This window comes from Symphalangus syndactylus, chromosome 8 (genome assembly GCF_028878055.3).
Source record: "Symphalangus syndactylus isolate Jambi chromosome 8, NHGRI_mSymSyn1-v2.1_pri, whole genome shotgun sequence".
In the NCBI taxonomy this organism is placed as follows: Eukaryota; Metazoa; Chordata; class Mammalia; order Primates; family Hylobatidae; genus Symphalangus; species Symphalangus syndactylus.
In genome coordinates, this window is record NC_072430.2 from 69148581 (window position 1) to 69158126 (window position 9546).

Below are 9546 nucleotides of genomic sequence, written 5' to 3' on the forward strand. Positions count from 1 at the left end.
TGCCGTGTAATGGCGTCTTCAGACTGAAGCCACTGCTAGGGTGCCTTCTCATTTGGGGGCCAGTAGCCACTGTATCTTCCCATACCCTAGACTTCACTGCCACTACACCGCACCTACACATGGCAGCACACCATTCTGCAGCTGAGCAGCTACAACTTCTAACCCCATGGAAACAAACTGCCAAGGAGGCACTCCATCTTTCCATCCCAGTGACTGCAGTATCTTGGCTCTGTCTACTCAGAGCCTAGGACCAACAGAACAGCTGTAACCTTAGCACCTGAGCCCATGAGGCACCCTGTTCCCCAAGGAACAGGCACTCATGCCCAGTGATTGTACCCAAGCTAACAGAGCAGCCTCACAAACTCCTGCAGCCTAAGACATTTTCTTATGAGGCAATCCCCCCGTATGGGACTTCATGGCTGTATCTTGCTGCTTTGGACGATCAGCATATTTCTCAACCTTGCAGGCGAGGAGAGAATAGGATAATATATTCAAAGTGCTGAGAGAAAAAAATAAAACTTCTAGTCAAGAAGAGTATACTCATCAAAATTATTCTTTATATATGAAGGAGAAGTAAAGTCTTTCCCAGACAAGCAAAAGCTGAGGGAATTCATCACCACTAGAACAGCCTTATAAGAAACGCTTAAAAGATGGTTTCAAAGGATGTTAATTACCACTACGAGGTGAAAGAATATTAATTACTACCATGGAAGCATTTAACTCACTGGTAGAAGTAAACTTATAATTAAATTTAGAGTACTACATTATTATAGTGGTGGTATATAGTATGAAGGTTAAAAGTCAAAATGGTCAACAGTAACCATAGCTACAATCAGTTTTTAAGAAATAAACTATATAAAAGATGTGAATTAAGACAACAAAATTATAAATTGGGTTGGAGGGTAAAAGTCTAGAATATTTGCAGGCAATCAAAGTTAAATTGTTATTAGCTTAAAATAAACCCTCAGAACTATAAGATTTGTTATGTAAGCCCCAGAGTAACAACAAAGAAAAAAGTTACAGCATATATGCAAATGAAAAAGAAAATGGAATAAAACCATGAAACCACAAAAGTAAACACAAGAGAGGAAGAAAGAAACAAAGACCTACAAAATAACCAGAAAACAATAAACAAAATGGCAACAGTAAATCCATACCTATCAATAATAACCTTCAATATAAATGTATTAAATTCTGTAATTAAAAGATGGCTGAATGCATTTTAAAAACACACAACTATATACTGCTTACAGGAGACTTACTTCACCTGTAAGGACACATATTGACTAAAAATAAAGAAGAGAAAATTATACGCCATGCAATTGGAAATCAAAAGAGGGCAAGAGTAGCTATACTTAGATCAGATAAAATAGACTTTAAGTCAAAAACTGTAAAAAGAGACAAAGATGCTCATGATATAATGATGAAGGGGTCAATTCAGTAAGGGGATATAACAACTCCAAATATATATTAATCTCAAACCAGAATACCCAGACATATAAAGCAAATATTATTAGATGTAAAGGGAGAGATAGACTCCAATGCAATAATAATAGAGGACATCAGTATCTCACTTTCGGCAAAGGACAGATCATCTAGACAAAAATTCTGCAAAAAAACAACAAATAAAAAGCGCACTCTAGATCATGTGGACCTACCAGATATTCACAGAACATCCCACTCAACAGCTGAAGAGTATGCATTCTCCTCATCAGCACATGGAAGTGTCTTCAGGGTAGATCAGATGTTAGGCCACAAAACAAATCTCAGCAAATCTGTAAAAATCAAAATCAAGTATCTCTTTTGACCATGACGGAATAAAGCTAGAAATCACTAACAGTAAAAACTTTAGAAACCATTTAAATACATGTAAATTTAACAACATACTCCTGTATAACAAATGGATTAATGAATAAGTTAAAAAGAAAATTCAAACACCTCATGAGACCAATGAAATTGGAAACACAGTCTATGAAAACTTACGGAATACAGCAAAAGCAGTTCCAAGAGGGAAGTTTATGGCAATAAACACCTACACCATAAAAGACAAAAAGTCTCAGATAAACAGTCTAACATCATACCTCAAGGAACTAGAACAACAAGAACAAACACAAAATTAGTAGAAAAAAGAAATAAATGAGAGCAGATGTAAGTGGAATAGTGACTAAAACAATACAGAAATCCTTGAACAGAAACAAATCTTTAGTTAGATTAACTTAGAAAAATAGAGGGAAGGTTCAAATAAAATCAGAGATAAAAAAGTGTACATTACAACTGATGTAACAGCAATACAAAGGATTATAAGAGACTATTACGAACAACTACATGCCAACATATACGTATACAACCTACCAAAATTGAATTATGAAAAAGTAGAAAATCTGAAGAGACCAATAGTGAGTAACAACATAGAATCTATAATAAAAAGTCTCCCATCAAAGAAAAGCTTCAGATATGATGGCTTCACTGCTGAAATCTACCAAACATTTAAAAGATGTTATCAATACTTTTCAAACTATTTCAAAATAATTGAAGATGAGAGAATTTGTCCAAACTTATTCTACAATGCTAGCATAACTCTGATACAAAAACCAGTCAAGGGCACAACAAAATATGAAACTACAGAACAATATCTCTGATAAAAATAGATGCAAAAATCCTTAAGAAAATACTAGCCAACCAAATTCAACAGCACATTAAAAAGATCATTCATCATAATCCAATGGGATTCATTCTAGATAATACAACCTACATAATACAATAAATGTGATATATCACATTAACAGGATCAAGGACAAAAGCTAATTTATCACTTTGATAAACAGAAAAAGTATTTGACAATATTCAACAATGCTGTTTGATTAAAACTCTCAACAAAATGTACCTCAACACAATAAAGGCCAAAAATGACAAACTACAGCTAACTGGAGAAAAGTTGAAAGCTTTTCCTCTAAGATCTGAAACAAGACACAGATGTCAATTTTCACCACTTTTTATTATTTATTTATTTATTTATTTATTTATTTTTTTTGAGATGGAGTCTCGCTCTGTCACCCAGGCTGGAGTGCAGTGGCGCGATCTCGGCTCACTGCAAGCTCCGCCTCCCGGGTTCACGCCATTCTCCTGCCTCAGCCTCTCCGAGTAGCTGGGACTACAGGCGCCCGCCACCACGCCCGGCCAATTTTTTTTATTTTTAGTAGAGACGGGGTTTCACCGTGGTCTCGATCTCCTGACCTCGTGATCCGCCCGCCTCGGCCTCCCAAAGTGCTGTGATTACAAGAGTGAGCCACCGCACCCGGCCATCACCACTTTTATTCAACATAGTACTAAAGTCCTAGCCACAGAAATTAGGTAAGAGAAATAAATAAAAGGGATCTAAATTGGAAAGAAGGAAGTCAAATAGTTTCTATTTGCAGTTGACATGATTTTATACATAGATTTTATATAAAGGTTCAACCAAAAAGCTCTAAGAAGTGATAAATTCAGTAAAGTTGCAGGATACAGCATCAACCAAAAATATCAGTAGCATTTCTTTTTTTTTAATAACTTTTATTTTAAGTGCAGGGGTACATGTGCAGGTTTGTTACATAGGTAAACTTGTGTCATGAGAGTTTGTTGCACAAATTATTTCATCACCCAAATACTTATTTGTTCTATTGGCTGCAGGGTGACTATAGTTAATATTGCATATTTCAAAATAATTAGAGGAGAGGATTTTAAAAGTCCTTACCACAAATTAATGATCAATGTTTTAGATAATGAATATGCTGAATACGCTGATTCTATCATTACTGAATATATGCATGTATTGAAACATCACACAGTGCCCCATAAATATGTGCAATTATGTGACAATTGAAAGCAAAATAAAACTTTTCAAAAACAAAGATGGAAGAAACCTGGGTTGCTCAATCACTGATGGGTGACCAGTCACCAACCATAGCACCACTGAGCATAGTTACATGAGCAGATATATCATTTCATGTGTAAGTACCTAAAATTTCATGATATTTTGTTACATTAGCTAGAATTACTCAAACTAATAACAAAGAGAGTGAAATATAAGCCTGGGTAGAAAGATCAATTTTAGAATGATGTTGTAAGTCTTACTCAGAAATCTCAACTTTGCTAAAAGGACAATGGAAAGGTTGAGGTATTTTCGGAGGTTTAATGTTATATATTTAGACTAAGCAATTTGACTGATTATAGAAAATCTATTACAAATAAAAAATCATAAAGATAATGAGATAAGTTGATGACACCTATTGCATCAATCCAGTGTGTAATGAGGATCATAGTAAAATAGAATTGAACAGACTCAGAAATATTTAAAGTTTATATAGATAATGCCTATTACTTGGCTACATTTGACGGTAAAGGAGAAACAAAATTAGTGCAAAATTTTCTTGCTTGAGGAGCTAGCAAGACAATACACAACTCCAGGAGTTCATTCATTTAAAAAAATGTCTTTATTATTTGTCATATAAGGGAAAGATAAGTTGAATATTGTCCATAATGAATTTGAAGTGCGCATATAAAAACAAGTGGAGATGCTCAGTAGGTAGTTGAATACATAGAAAAATATACAGAAAAAAAACCATGCTATTAAAAAAATAACTACCTTTAGCACCTTGTCACAGGAGAATGACAAAATTCTCCCTAAAACCAGAAGCCATTTATTTTTATTTATTTATTTATTTATTTATTTATTTATTTATTTAAGACGGAGTCTCGCTCTGTCGCCCAGGCTGGAGTGCAGTGGCGCCATCTCGGCTCACTGCAAGCTCCGCCTCCCGGGTTCACGCCATTCTCCTGCCTCAGCCTCTCCGAGTAGCTGGGACTACAGGCGCCCACCACCATGCCCGGCTAATTTTTTGTATTTTTAGTAGAGACGGGGTTTCACCGTGGTCTCGATCTCCTGACCTCGGGATCCGCCCGCCTCGGCCTCCCAAAGTGCTGGGATTACAAGCGTGAGCCACCGCGCCCGGCCCAGAAGCCATTTATTTAGTGAAATAGCTTGGTGGGTCACATTTTTGTAAGTGTTGAGCAAGAAGCAGACCCATTACGATGGGTCAAGAAGTGTATTAGTCAAGGTCACAGAAGAAAACATAAAACGTATTTGGCAAAGGTTTTCAATATAATATGAGAATCAACTATCTATAAAAATCTTGGCAGGATTAAATGAGGCATCCTAACACCAGAACCAGCAGGAAACTTTATTACTCTTTGCCTGAAGAGACAAGAAGAGGGTTAGAAATAGTTGAGAGCTAGAGTCATAAAGGGACCTGCAAGTTATAAATACTCAAGGATAGATTACTAGAAGAATTCTAGTGAAGTGGCAGGGAGGAGAAACAGAAGTAAAATCCAGACCTTTCTCTCCTTTTTCCCTCTAATCTCCTGCCAGCTCCTTTTATTCTCCAATCTCAATAAAGGCTAGAGGCAGAAAAGCCCAGATAATGTAGCCATGATAGTGAGCCAGCAGGGGCCTAGAACAGAAAATGGTGGAGAATGAAACAAACAACTAAAGAAAACTTCAAGAGAAATCAATGGGAAATGATGACCTGGGGACAACTGACGTGATGTAATAGTTGATTTCAAGAATTTAGGGTATAAATGGGAAGAGATGAATTTATAGTTGGGAAACGGTGTGTTAAAAAAGTTAGATACTTAAGAGAGAAAGTTGAAGGAATTCATACTAATGGTAATGGGTTTCGTTTTACAAAGTAGGAAATGCGTTTATACAGTACATATATACATATCCTAAGAGCCCATGTAAAGAAGAAAATCCAAATATCTTGTTCTAGGTTGTGAGAATGATGATCAAGGCTGTTTTCTGTGCTTTCTTCCCCTTATCATTACATAGGTCCATAATGGTTAAATGTCTTTACTGTCCAATTGTACAAGAAGGGACCTAATTCTGAGTGGTCTATTTTGGTTCATTTCTATGCAAATTATCCAGCATTAAAATTCAATTTAAAAAATTAGTTCCGCTCCTATTATGCCACCAGGATGATTTAAATTCTGTCTTTTCTTAAAAGAAAAGGAGCAGAGCATCTCTAAATCTTTGTGTTTCAAATATTTGGTTTCAGTTTTGGGTCTGGTTCTCAACATTGACCACTATTATTAACATACAGTTTATTACAGGAAACTTGTGTGAAATTTTCTATAACAATTGTCACAACAACACAATGAAAAGAAAAAAATGCAACATCAACTAGGATGGGATGCTAGCGTCAACAGTTCATTTTTACTCCTGGTATTACAACCCATATTTTCACTGTTTAAAAAAAAAAAATTCAAGTTCCACATGAACCTAGTGGTATACTAGCAATATGACAACAACATAGCCACTTATCTCAGCAAAACAAAAATTTTACTACTTTTCATGTGCTGTGCAGACTCATTTTTTTCAGAAACTGCTTATCATTTGTTTATTTATAATATTCAAGATACCCATAGGTGATATGGAATGAAATGATAGCCAATTGTATTCATTAGATTTTGCTCCATATTAAGCCACCTCAAAATTTATTGAATAAACTAGGAACAATTTTATATTTGTTCACAAACAAGGTGAGTACCTTTTCTGGCCTGGACCAATATGTTTGACCTCTACTAGGATGTCTGGTAAGTCTGGGTGAGCTGGACAATCTATACTGACCACATTCATATCTCCGGTAGTTGCCAGGTTAGCAACATGAGCTGGTTTACTGTCAGCCAGGCCCCAAATTCTCTCCACATGGTCTCTCATCTGTCATCAGCTGGAGCTGACTTATACCTGAATGAGAGCGTGTTTTATATTATCAGGGGTTTTGTGAGGTAGTTATTATACACTTGGTGGCTTGAAATCTGCCATAGTGGGAGTATTTGTACCACACACGTTGGAAAATACTACAAATCAGAGCCTTCTCTGCCCCCTTTACCCCAAGAACTACTTCCTAAACATTCACCAGGACATCATTGCTTCTTGTCTTCCAAAAGACTGGCTTACGTTCAATTCCACGGTGGCCTCAGTATTCCAATAGTAACAACAGAGGGCAGTCCCAATGCAAAACTCTCTTGTGTTATTAATTCTTTTCGGCAGAACAAGACACATGGCCAAGTCCAGAGTCAGTGCAGAATACCACTCATCAATTTAAAGGAACCAGCTATTGATTCACGGAGTAACTGGGGTGAATCTCAAAGGCATTATGTGGAGTAAAAGAAGCCAGTGTCAATAAAAACGTATGTATGACCCCATTATAACATTCTCATTTTTTAAGGAGTTTTATGGGATTTTTGAAAGGTAAAAAGTAACCACCTCATGGCCACTTGTACATTCATTTATTCAGTGAATCAATATTCTGTGGGCATCTACTATTTGCTAGGTTCTGGGCCAGGTGTTGGGGAGATGATAGTGATCCTAAGACACTCAGTTTTTCCCCACATGAGTCCCACAGTCTTGGAGTGGAGATGCAGGAAGGAGAGAGAAACAAAAACATGTAAGAAAATCAAATGAGCAAGTTAGAAGTTTAATGAGTGTTATGAAGGTAGTAAATAATGTTGTGAGATGAGAAAAAACAATGCAGTGAAGAGGGGTGAACGGTGCTCAGAAAAAGCCTCTCTGTGCTCTGTGTAATGAATAACCTTTTATTTAGTTCCTGTGGGAAGGATATACAATAGAAGAGCTGAAAGAAACAATATTCAGGCAGGCAAAAGGGAAATGGAAACTCCCTGAAGTGGAAAGGGATTGTGTGTTCCAGAAAATGAAAGCAGGAATTTAGTGAATGACCAATGAGTGAGAAGAGATGAAGCTGAAGGTTAATATGTAAAATACAGGATAGCAAGGGCTCATTATGGAGATTGGATTATATTTCTAGAGCAATGGGGACCATGATGGTCCCTTGGTTTCTATGGGGAATTGGTTCCAAGACCCCCGCAGATACCAAAACCCATGGATGCTTCAGTCCCTGGTATAAAGTGGTGTAGTATTTGCATATAACCTATGCACATTCTCCTGTATACTTTTAAATCATCTCTAAATTACTTATAATATCTAATACAATGCCTACATATCACTTCGTTTAAGTGAATTCAGTGTAGTACTTGGTGTGTTGCAAATTTCAGTTTTGATTTTGAAGATTTGTGGAATCGTTTTTTTCTAAGTACTTTTGATCTGTGATTGATTGAATCCATAGACACAGAAACCACGTATACAGAGGAATGACTGCATGTTTATGATTTTAAAGTTGTTTGACTTATTTATCTTATTTTTAAAGATTTATCTTACTTTTAAAGACTGCTCTGAGCATTCAGGAGAAATTGACTGGAAAAAAAAGCAGTGCAGACAGTTGGAGATTATTAGAAGACCTTTGAAACATTTAAGGAGAAAGAAAGGGAAGGTTTAGACAAGGGAGGTTGTAATAGAAATTTGATGGGTTGGCAATATTTTAGAGAAAGGCACAACAGGACTGGAAGTGAGAGTGAGAAAATGGAAGGAGCGAAGTTTCTGGCTGAAACCACTGGGGCAATAGAAATGCCATTATCTGGGTTAAGGGAGACTAAAAGAGGACTAGATTTGGAAACAGAAGAATTGAAATGCCTGTGAAAATTAAAGAGAAGATGTGAAGAACAAATGTGGTCTATCAGTCTGGGCTGACGACTGGGCTCCTCTCCTCAATTAGGCTCATCAGGTTTCCTGGGCACTCACTCTGTGTCACAACATTTACTTTTGTCTTTGTCCCCTGCTCTTCTCTGTAGATCTCCTAAGTCCTTCTACAGCTCTAATGGGATATGTTTCCACAATATCCGAAAGCAAGCTATTTTTATATCTGGGCAGTTTTACCCACTTATGTCTAAGATTCTTTTCTGAATCTGTTGTATGGTCAAGTACTGTGTAGTGATAATTAAAATATTGGATAATTTTGGCAAAATATTGTGTTGTATGGAATTTGAAAACCTTTGATATAAAAATTTTCAAGAAAAGGAAGAAGTATAAGATTAGAGGAAACAAAATTCTAATTTTCTTAGACCCATTGCGGGATTTATATTTCTTTGGATCAAATTTTCTTCAGGCCCTGTGCATGTGTGCTAGTGCTTACTGGCACAGTCACTTTAGATAAGGACAAAGAAAGCACGTGGATAGAGGCAGAACATTAAATGAGGGCAAATGTAGTTGTTGCCAACATTGAGGTCACTACATTTCTCTCTCATGACATATGTTCTCATTTGCAATTATAGGCAAATGACTTAAAAGTTCTTACCATCTTGATATGAGGGAGAAGCAACCAAAATAGTGTTAATAACTCCCATAGCAAGATGAATTCACTTAACAAAGTTCATTTTTTAATTGGCTTTCGCAATTCATGGGATTGGCTATCTGAGACTTTGGGGAGTGTCATGATATTTAAATAGTTCCTTTATAGGCTCCTGTGATACTCTTTTTAAAATTATTTTTTAAAAAGTTTGGAAGCTTCTTCTCTTCACCCTGTTGTTACTTTCCTGAGATTCATCTCAAAGTTGGTATGTGGAATTTAATCGCATCAAGCTTAAAAGCAACTGTACATG